General features: G+C 34.0%; 1 pseudogene; it reads left to right on the plus strand.

Annotated features, from left to right (window-relative positions):
- Positions 1 to 1,373: 1,373 nt before the first annotated feature.
- LOC134244846 (zinc finger protein 91-like) lies at positions 1,374 to 6,268 on the plus strand (annotated as a pseudogene).
- The last annotated feature ends 6,155 nt before the right edge of the window (positions 6,269 to 12,423 follow it).

Consider the following 12,423-nt stretch of genomic DNA (forward strand, 5'->3'; position numbering starts at 1 on the left):
AGGGCTGCAAATTTTGGCCAATGCTCGGCACTCAGGGCCTTTGAGCAGGGAGGGATTTTTATCGTGCCACACCTGCTGTGACACGGGGCCTCGGTTTTAACGGTCTCATCCGAAGGACTGCCCCATTTAATTGCCTTTTACGACAAGCAAGGGGTACTGAGGATCTATTCTGACCCGGATCCCCACGGGGCTTTTCTGAAGGATAAAGAATGAAGTTAAAATATGTGAAAGTGCAAGGATGTGTCAATTAAACCCGCACCAAATTCAATGTTAAAATAACTTTTCAATGAAATAAGAATTTTAGTTGATTTTTGTGTGTAATGCTATTAAAATGTTTAATGCGTAATATTATACAGAAAAAAAATAAACTTCATTTCCGTGTCCAAGTTCCTTTAAAAACGCATTGCTAGATAAAGATAAAAGTGAAATAAACTAAATTCACAAGACTGATTACATGTAAGGAGACAGTCATTTTGCACGTTTAAATTTTTGAAGTTATCTGCCCTTGATGGAAAAAAGAAATTTTTTTGATTTCTCAAACCATTTCTGCAGTACATAATTTTTTTTTTATAGTTTGATAAAGAGAGAGTTGATGCATATTTCAACCAAGAGATTTGTTTGAAATTGACTGTTTACAATATGCGATAAAATAAAACATGCGCTAGCTGTCCTAGACTTCAATGTGAAATTCAAGGTGCAACTAATTTGACAAAAATCAAAATTTTGTAAAATCCTTTGCTGGAGCTTTTTTATTTGATAACATCTTCAAATGCTACCATGATTAAAATTATTGTATCGTTTATTTATCAGGTCCAATATAAGGCCGTAATACATTGTATATCTTAAGGTCGATAATTTTCATTTTATTGCAAAAGAATGTGACCAACATTTCTGCAAAATAACATGAGCTTAGAATGTGCTTTGAGCTGTATATATGCTGGTACATGTATACAGTCTGACAAAACGACTTGGAAATGAACATCGATGAACTACCTGTTAATGTGAAGTCAGGTTCATCAAAGAAGAAGTGAAGAGGTGGATAACACAATTTTTAATCACATTTACCCAAAAAAGATTTTTAAAAACTATGATGATGTTCAAAAGCATTGATTAGAGAGACAATTACATTACGTCACGTTTTATTGATTCATGGTTAGCAAGAGGCCAAGTCATAAAAAGTCTTTTTAACCAAATTGAGCAGTTTCGACTTTAAGAAATTCACAGCGCAAATAACAAGAATTTGCCCTTGTTATTTGTTACCTTGAATCAGTATAACTTAATCTTTATTTGTTTAACTTTTTATCCTTACAATACATATAATCATAACAGTGCCTTATGGAGCATTAATACTGATTTCTTTGTCATTCTTGCAGAAGGAAAGGAGAGATCTCGAACCCCATTCAAATATTCAGAAAGACACTGAACAATTACAGAACTATTGTTCGGATGAAGATCAAACTGGAAATTCAGAAAGGCACATCAACACACATGTAAGTAAAACCCCATTAAAGTGTAGTTCAGATCACTTACAGAGACAAAAAAAAGTTCTCAAACCAGGGAGGAAATGTTTAAGTGTGAATTTTGTCGGAAGGCATTGTCTTTATTAGATGACTTTGCTATCTACATGAGGACACAAACTGGTAATGTATCTTATTGCTGTATTGCATGTGGAAAAAAACTAGGTACCAATAAGGTACCTTACGGAGAAATACGAGGATACACACAGATAAAACACTTTATAAATGTGATGAATTTGAGAAGTCATTCAGTGAAACACATGAGTACACACACAGCTGAAAGCCTTATAAATGTGAAGTGTGTGAGAAGGCATTTAGTTGGCCAGGAAATCTAAAAAGTCACATGAGGATACATACTGGTGAAAAACCATACAAATGTGATGTTTGTGGGAAGGAATTCAACCAGTTACGGCAATTACAGAATCACATTAGGACACAGACTGGTGAAAAACCTAACAAATGTGATGTGTGTGAAAGGAATTTTTCTGGAGCAAAAGCCCTACATGACCATATGATTATACATACAGGTGAAAAACCTTATATACGTTTTGTGTGTAGGAACGCATTTACTTGTTCTTGTGACTTACAGACTCACATGAGGACACACACAGGTGAAAAACCATATACGTGTGAAGTGTGTGGGAAGGCATTCACTCGTTCAAGTGACTTACAGAGTCACAGGAGGATATTACAATTAGATGATAAACCTTATAAATTGTGGAAAGGCATTCACTCGTTCAGGTTACTTACAGAATCACATGAGGACACATACGGGTGATAAACCTTATGAATGTGATGTTTGCCAGAAGGCATTTAACCATTCAAGTAATTTATTGAATTTAATGAGGATACATACAGGTGATAAACTTTATAAATGCAATGTGTGTGAAAAGACATTCACTCAGTCAAACATCTTACAAAGTCACACGAGGACACATACTGGTGAAAAACCTTATATACATGTGATGTGTGTGGAAAGGCTTTTTACCAATCAAGTACCAAAAATAGACACATGAGGATGCATACACGTGAAAAAACCTATGAATGTGGTGTATGTGGACAGACATTCAGAAGATCAGATACCTTACAAAAACACATGAGGATTCATATAGGTAATAACATATAAACGAAGTTGGCAAAGTCAGACAAAATGCCATGTGAATGAACATCAGTGATATACCTATTAATGTGAGCTGTTTTCAAATCAGATTTATCAAAGAAGAAAGTGAAGAGTCAAGTAACACAATTTAATCAAACCTGTCAAAATATCCTTTATAAAAATCTCAATTAATTTTGATATCCTTTTAACATTACAACACTTTGACCTGTGTTGAATAGCAGCGTAGCAAAGTTATGATGCAAAATTAGGGTACAGAAAATCCCTTTTTTAGCTCACCTGAGCCAAGGCTCTAGTGAGCTTAAATTTTGTTAATATAATATCCAGCGTCCGTCTGTCTGTCTGTCTGTAAACGTTTCACATTTTTGACTTCTTCTGAAGAGATAATTGGGAATTAATGAAAATGTGGTGGTATGTTTTTAAAATCTGCTTCTTAAGAACCACTGTGTCAGGAAAACTTAAACTCATGTGTAACCATCCTCCGGTTGTGTAGATTTAAGTTTGTTCAAATCATGACCACCGGGGGTAGGGAGGGGCAACAATTGCCAACCAAAGTTTTACATAGAAATAAATAGAATTCTTTAAAAATCTTCTCATGATTTACAAAGCTGTAATTGATCATATTTATATGGAAGCATCCTCAGGTAGTGTCGATTCAAGTTTGTGCAAATCATGAGGTGTAGGGCGGGGCCACAATGGCCGACCAAAGTTTTCTTTAAGGAATAACTGTCTTATTTTTTGAATTCATAAAGTGATCAATGGATTGGCTTGTGTGATAATTTGCATAAAGGCCGAAGGCGTTTATGCATAAAATTATCACACAAGCCAATCCATTGATCATCTTCATGAATTCGCAAAATCTTACAGTTATTCCTTATATTTACATGCTTTGATTCCGCCAATCCACGTGCTCCAAGCCTGCTACTCTCTAGGTGTTGTCCCGCCCTGCACATTTTTTTTTTTTGGAATCGCGCCAAAACATGAGGAAATCAATTACATTTACAATTGGTAATTTTATCTCAGACAAAGACATTGGAAATGTAAATATATAGAAATATATAGGAAATTTCTTTAAAATTATCTTCTCAAGAAGAATAAAACCATAACTACTCATGGATTAAATTTTGGTTTAAAACTTTTCAATGATATACCAATTTCTTCTTTTTCCTACCCACACTGCTCAGGTGAGCGATGAGGCCCATAGGCCTCTTGTATTTATAGTCGACTTAAAGTTGTAATACTTTTGTAAGTCAACATTTGAAAATCCCTAGTATTACATCTCGCTAAAAATTAAATACCCAATTTTAAGGAAAAATTGCTAAATTGACGTTGCACTAAAAATTCCACTTATTCGGTAATTAAACAATTATTTTCAAAACTAAGGAATTGTTTTAAGCAACATATTTAGAATAGATTTTACTTCATTGTTTTAAAGTACAGAAAACATGACACATCAGTTTTTACCGAAATATGTTTGAATATATCGTATTATTCACCTGTATAGTAAAAAAAAGAAAAGGAAAAAATGAAAGTAAAATTGTTTGCAATGGAATTCTTTTAAATCTTATTTCTGATTTTTCCACATATAATCATCAAAAAACGTAGCTTGACACACTACTTAAAACAATTTTTGCTAAATTTACAGATGGAAAAAGAAGTCAGGTCATCTAATTCAAAGATTCAAAGTGTAGCTGAAGAGTCAACCAGCAAAGCTTTTCAATGTGATTTCTGTTTAAAGAACTTCAGCCTGTCCAGTAGCTTAATCAGACATAAAAGAATACATACTGGAGACAAACCTTATAAATGTGATGTATGTGGGAAGGCATTCACCCAGTCTTATACCCGTCATGAACACATGAGGATACATACAGGTGATAAACCTTATAAATGTGAGGTGTGTGGGAAGGCATTCAACAAATTATGTAACTTATACTGCCACATGAGGACACATACAGGTGATAAATTTTATCAATGTGACATGTGTGGGAAAGCATTCAGTCATTCACTACATTTACAGAAACTCATGAAAACACATGCAAGTGATATACCTTATAAATGCAGTGTGTGTGTGAGAAAGTATTCACCGATTCTGGCTCCTTACAGAGACACATGAGGATACATACAGGTGATAAACCTTATACATGTGATGTGTGTGGGAAGGCTTTCAACCAAGCACACAACTTACAGACACACATGAGGATACATACAAGTGATAAACCTTATAAATGTGAAGTGTGTGGGAAGGCATTCAGCCAGACACCACACTTACAGACTCACTTGAGAACACATACAGGTGATATACCTTATAAATGTAACATTTGTGAAAAGTTATTCAACCGGAAAGATAACTTACAAGTACACATGAGAATACATACAGGTGATGAACCTTACAAATGTGGTGTTTGTGAGAGATTATTCAAACATGCCACCAATTATAAAACACACATGAGTACACATACCGGAGATAAACTTTATGAATGTGATGTGTGTGGGAAGACATTCAGCCATTCATATACTTCTCAGACACACATGAGGACACACACAGGTGATAAACGATATAAATGTCATGTGTGTGGAAAAGCATTCAGCCGGTCATATACCTGTCATGAACACTTGAGGATACACACAGGTGATAAACCATATAAATGTGATGTATGTGGAAAAGCATTCAGTCGGTCATATACCCGTCATGAACACATGAGGATACACACAGGTGATAAACTAAAATATTGTGATGTGTGTGGGAAGGTCTTCAATAATTTAGTCAACTTTTACCGCCACACGGAGATACACACAGGTTATAAATCATATGAATGTGATGTGTGCGGGAAGGCTTTCAACCAATCACAGAACTTACAAAAACACATGAGAACACATACAGGTGATAAACCTTATAAATGTGATGTTTGTGAGAAAGCATTCAGCCAGACAAATCACTTACAGACACACATGAGAACACATACATGTGATAAACCTTATCAATTTGATGCACATTCTGGTGATAAATCTTTTGAATGTTATGTGTGTGGGAAGGCATTCAACAATTCAGGGAACTTAGTGAAACACATGAGGGCACATACAGGAGACAAACCTTATAAATGTGATGTGTGTGGGAAAGCATTCAGCCAGTCACAACACTTACAGAAGCACATGAGAACACACACTGGTGAGAAACCGTATAAATGTGAGGTTTGTGATAAGTTATTCTCCCGGAAAGATATCTTACAAGGACACATGAGAATACATACAGGTGATGAACCCTACAAATGTGATGTATGTGAGAGGGCCTTCAAATATGCTACTGATTTAAAAAGACACAAGATGACACATGCTGGAAATAAACCTTATAAATGTGATTTCTGTCTAAGAGCATATTGTAAAAAGTCAGATCTAGACAAACACAGGAAGAAACACGCGTGTGATTAACCTGTTAAATGTGTATAGAAAATCATTCAACCGATCTATAAACAGAAATATAGACAAGAAACCTTAAAATTGTGATATGTTCGGAAAAGTTTTCAATCAATTACTAGGACATATTACGTTTAGAATCTATAAACTGAGGCGAGAAACCTAAGAATTGCGATATGTGTGGAAAGGCATTAAATCAATTACTAGTGCATACGTTAAAAATCGTGATTCATATTTGATTTAAATATTGCGGAGAAATTGAAGATTTTCGTTAATCATGTTTATGAAAATTATTTTGATATGATCGACCTTCAATACATTTTGATGAAATGAATCGTGAATTTTTTGATTAGTTGTATATGTATGTATTTAGTGTTTGTACATGCATGTATTTAGTCTATGCTTGATGCATAATACTAGTTGAATCTGACATAATAAGCAAAATCCATGATTTAAAAAAGTCATATATAAAGAGAAATTATCATAAAATAATATTATATTCATGAATCATGCACCCCTCAAAACTGCACATGTTCATGCGATAGTCAATAAAATACATTCTTTGATATACATTCTAAGTAGACGCCAATCCTCAGTATCCATCTGTAGAACGTTTTAAGAATGCTCATATGAAAAAAAAAATCTTGTATTGAATAGGCTGAAGGAAAAAACACTACTAGTGTATACACAAAGACAAAAAGATTTTGCATGCATTGGCGGATCCAGGAATCTTGAAAAAAGAGGAGTTAAGAGCAGGTGCCCTCAACCACACAAAAAATTGATTTATTAATTGAAATCTTATTTATATGTTAAACACAAAAGGAGGAGGGGGTCTTGGTCTCTTTTTGATATATGAGTGGCATGAGATTTATATTGAGAAATTCAAATATGAATAGCTAAAACATAAGGAAAATATTCTATGCAAAGGAATTTACTACCGTATAATTTACCCCTATTAACCGCACCTGCCTCTATAAGCGCCCCTAGGTCTTTTTCAATTGTCAGGAAATATGGCCTCTTTACAGTGATAGAATCATCTACAATCGTATTAAAAATCTGATTTAAACAACCAGTTATACAATCGAAGTGTTTCTCCGGGCATGTCAGATAGTTGTACACTCATAGAAATATTAAGATTGTTTTACATTTAATTTTTCTTTCACATTGTCATTATTCATTTAGATACCAACTACCCCCCTCTCCAATGTTTTCCAAAGATAACCTTTTTTACCATAGATAGAGATGTTCATTAAACCCCAATACTTTCTGTTTGTTAAAGAATCATTGGGAATAAGGCGAGTGAAATGCCCACACGGATTTTGTCGCTCTGTAAGCATATTGAAAATTTCATAACCGTACGATTTACCAAACGTTTAACTCTGTACAACACTGTCCAAATGACGGTTAAACCTTGCAGTACATGCCATGCTTTTCATACTGTGTGTTAATTTGTTCTATCAAATATGTTTTCAGGTGTTGGGAGATGGTTTTACATTTCCTTTAGGGTGAATTCACCATGCATCGGACGCCATTGTAATTCAACAAGTTCTAGAGATGTCGATCCCGACGGAACATTATCAAAATGGAACTTAACATTTATTCTGTGAATAAAATATAAATTTGGGACACCTATATTTGCTTGTAATTGAGAAAATATTATTAAAAACCTACTTTTAAAAAATGACTCGGAATTCACCATGGATCGGACATCATTTACCATGCATCGTACAAATCTTATTTGAACCGGAAAAATGTCGTACCTTAATCAAAATGCTTTATAATTATTGATATCATATACTTGTATTTTTTATTTAAAAATTAAAACTTCACTTACATTTAATTAACGATATCATTGTACAAATATGGAAAGATGCAATATGCCTTACTTTGCCTTAGAAAGGCTTTAAAATGCTTGTAATGCGGTAATTCGCGCTATTTCCTCACAAGTTAAAATACTCTGGTTTGTAGAAATGAATTAAATCAAATTCTAGACGTTATATATCACTAATATGTATTTTAACTGAAAATTTAGAGTTTTTATTATCTATTTCCGCAAAAAACGGCTGTCAGTTGGGTTCTGTATGAAAATGGTGGTCATTACCTATGCATCGGAAAGTGTCCGATGCATAGTTAATTTGTGTCTGATGTACGGTGAAATGAGAATACTAGTAAAAACTAGCTCTAATTAGAATTAAACAAACATTAAAATGAAATTTCTTTATAATTTATGCAAAATTACCAATAATTGACAAAATTCGCCAAAGTCCGACTCGTTCCGTCGAAGTCGAATTTAAAGAACGATAACTCTAAAAATTGCAAAATCATAAATTTCTGGTTACCCCCCTTTGATGATGTAAAATATGACGTAACTTCAAGGCCATTCTCGGGGTATTCTTATCACAGCATGATAATAACAATCGGCATTATCAAAAAATTTAAATCTTCGACTTCAAGACAGAAACAAATAAATAAATGGAACTCATAAGTTGAAAGAGAGTTTATTGCCTAAAGTTGTCCGAAGCAAGGTATGTGTCCGATGAATGGTTAACTCACCCTAACTCTTTTTGCATACAGAACAGCCATATCGTTCTGGTCTACCAATGATTGTTTACGTTATAATCGTGTAGTGTATTTTTGAACTGAATGCATTCAAAATGTTATACATGTATAATTATCTTTTGAACTTGTTTAGTACAGGAAATATATTCAATGAAGGTAAGTAAATTCATTATCTTATTTTTGTATTTGTTTTTTTTTTAGTGAAAAAATTTATTTATCTATAAAGAAAGGGTGGTAGGCGAGTCAAACGCAATGGCAGGTTAAATATCGAATTTAAAAATTCTTACAAATTTCACTTTTTGTTAAATTTGATAGTTATTTATAATCATCTGCATACAGTAAAGATAAAATTTGAACTTTATGATTTAGAAATTGGTTGTTATTAACCCAACAAAACGGTAACTCGCTTTAGTAACCGATAAACTGATAGAAATTAAATGTTAAAATTATGTTTTTTTAGTTGGCTTTCGTACCATGTTTTTGTAAACAAATATTAAAATGGTATGGAAGGAAGTACCTATCACCATTTTCAAAAAGATCATACGAAGACCCACTCTATATAAAAAAGTTAGTCTTCCGACTTAAGTTTCGGAACATATTCTCAATATCTCTAAGTCCAATTGTGTGCTTGCTTTACATATAGAAGTGTTTGTTATTTATGGATAATGTATATGCGTGTTGAAGCACCCAGTTACATGTTACAAGTGTTTGAATCACGATTTGTATGGAATATACCTTTGAATATTTATACTTCTTAATAAATTCACGATTCGTAAAAGGAGTGTGTCCCCCATTTCCGTTCCCTATTCTTGCTACTCTGCAGACTCGTATATAAAGGGGAGGACTTCGTCACTGTTCAGTGTAATCAGTTGACACCGTTGTATACTGACGTATGCTATATAGGACTTGGTAGCGAGAATATTAACGTATTACTTTGTCTGGGAAAGTAAGATACCAAATAAATTTACGATTTTAGTTGTACAGGTTAGTGCATTATACAATCAGAATTAACACACTGATACTCATGTAACTGAAATAAAATGTAAACAAATGTAATTCAAGATAACCAGCACGAACACGGGTCAACATTCCACGCCGATACCCGTGACAATAAAACAGTCAGGTTTAACGAATGCGACGAGTATATCTAGTGTTCACGTATCGTAGATAATGCTATCGAAAATTGCGTGTGCCTATTTTGGCGTTGTGTTCAACTTTATTTAAGGACATTGGCAACGTTTCTGGCTTTTGCACAGAAATTTTCAAGATTTTTTGAAAATATTTAATGGTTCCAAACATGTTTAATTCAGGTCCTTTTAACCAATAAAGCCAGCGTTCCTTTGTACATTTTTTCAAATCAATGTTTGACAATTTTCAGTGCATTTCCTATGTTATATGTTGATAAAATGGGCCTATATTATTTTTAGCCATAAGTTTTCTCTAAAACCAATTTTTTTTTTATTAGGTTTATGCATAAAAAAAACATTGATGAAATCTCTTTTCCGTTGACATGCACATACTTTGGCTGAAAATGCAAAAATTGAAAGAAAACAAAGAAATACCAGAACTGTTCTTTTTTAGCTCTACTGGTCAGAGACCAGAAGAGCTTATGCGATAGTAATGCGTCCGTCCGTCTGTCCGTCCGTCTGTCTGTCTGTCCGTCTGTAAACAATTTTTCAAAATGCTACTCCTCCTACATTTTTGGTCTGATTTCAATATAACTTGGCACACAAGTAGACTACACTAATATACGTTATTCTGTGCATCGGTTTTGGATTTCGATGAAAGATGTTGCCATGGTTTCTAAAAATAGAAATTTCCGTGAAATTCTTTCAAAATGCTACTCCTCCTACAGTTTTGGTTTGATTTCAATATAAATTGGCACACAAGTAGACTACACTTAGTTACATAATTCTGTGCATCGGTTTTGGATTTCGATAAACGGTGTTGCCATGGTTTCTGAAAATAGAAATTTCTGTGAAATTCTTTCAAAATGCTACTCCTCCTACAGTTTTGGTCCAATTTCAGTAAAACTTGGCACACAAATAGAATACTCTAAGGCACATAATTCTGTGCATCGGTTTTTTGATTTCGATGAACGATGTTGCCATGGTTACTAAAAATAGAAATTTCCGTGAAATTCTTTCAAAATGCTACTCCTCCTACAGTTTTGGTTTGATTTCAATATAACTTGGCACACAAGTAGACTACACTAAGTTACATAATTCTGTGCATTGGTTTTGGAATTCGATAAACGGTGTTGCCATGGTCACTAAAAATAGAAATTTCTGTGAAATTCTTTCAAAATGTTACTCCTCCTACAGTTTTGGTATGATTTCAGTATAACTTGGCACTCTGTATATTACAGGGGTAAAATACCAAACCCGTGACGTTATAACTGGTGATAATGCAGTAGCAGAGTGAAAATGAAACGTAACGAAAATTCATGTAAACAAACGCAAGAAATCGGAGTTTAACACTTTACAACGTATTGAACTGTTATGCAACAAACACTAAATGTTTACGTCATGGAAACAGAAATTTACCATTTCCCCGCAAGCACCTTTTAGTGTGGTACACGTTTCTCTAAAGTTTAGCGTAAATAATATTATGATGCTATATTTCAATACAAAAATAACTTTTCTTATTTGATGAGATTTTTACAATTATAAAAGAAAAGTCAATAGTCATTAAAGTAAGGATTAAATGAACTTTTTTAAGTGTGTGAAATGCGTGATTGCGGGGAAACAGTATATGAGTGATTTTGGGTTAGAAATAGGAAATGGTATATGAGTTAAAATGCGTGAGTGCGGGGAAGGGGGGTTAAAAGCATTTAGAATGAATTTCATGTGTGATTCATGTGGGAATAAAGCTAATGGATAAGGTATGCTAATATAAATTTAAAGTATCTTCCTAGAATAAAAGCAGAGAGGGTGTTTACTTGCCGATCGGCCTTTTCTTTGTCCACTGTAGCGAGAAAGATGCAAAAGTTCAACAGTACGCCGCATACTTTAAAATTTAATTTTTGTTTTTATTAGCTCTACTGGTCAGAGACCAGGCCCCGGAATCATGAAGCATCTTAAGCTTAAGTAAAAAAATGTCTTAGTTGCTGACATTTTTTAGAGGTCAAGCAGCCCAAAATGAAAATGCTTTCCGATTTTGTTTCATCAGTCTGCTGTTGTATGCAAATTATGAGTTTCCTTTAACAAGTTTTAAAGATTTTATAGTAATTTGAAATTTTGACTTAAGTCTAAGTCTGTTCATGATCCCAGGGCCTGAAGAGCTTATGCGAAAAAAATGCGTCCGGCGTCCGTCCGTCTGTCTGTCTGTCTGTCCGTCTGTCTGTAAACAATTTTTCAAAACGCTACTCCTCCTACAATTTTAGTCTGATTTCAATATTACTTGGCACACAAGTAGACTACACTAAGATACATAAAATAGTGCATCGGTTTTTAATTCTGATGAATGGTGTTGCCATGGTTACTAAAAATAGAATTTTCTGTGAAATTCCTTTAAAACGCTACTCCTTCTACAGTTTTGGTCTGATTTCAATATAACTTGGCACACAAGTAGGCTACACTAAGATACATAAAATAGTGCATCAGTTTTTAGCTCTACTGATCAGAGACCTGAAGAGCTTATTCGATAGTAATGCGTCCGTCGTCCGTCCGTCTGTCTGTCTAGCTGTCTGTCTGTCCGTCTGTCTGTAAACAATTTTTCAAAACGCTACTCCTCCTATAGTTTTGATCTGATTTCAATATAAATTGGCACACAAGTAGACTACACGAAGATACATAAAATAGTGCATCGGTTTTTGAT

This window comes from Saccostrea cucullata, unplaced genomic scaffold, assembly GCF_032062105.1.
Source record: "Saccostrea cucullata isolate Sc308-1 unplaced genomic scaffold, CSIRO_AGI_Scuc_v1 ctg5721, whole genome shotgun sequence".
Taxonomy (NCBI): domain Eukaryota; kingdom Metazoa; phylum Mollusca; class Bivalvia; order Ostreida; family Ostreidae; genus Saccostrea; species Saccostrea cuccullata.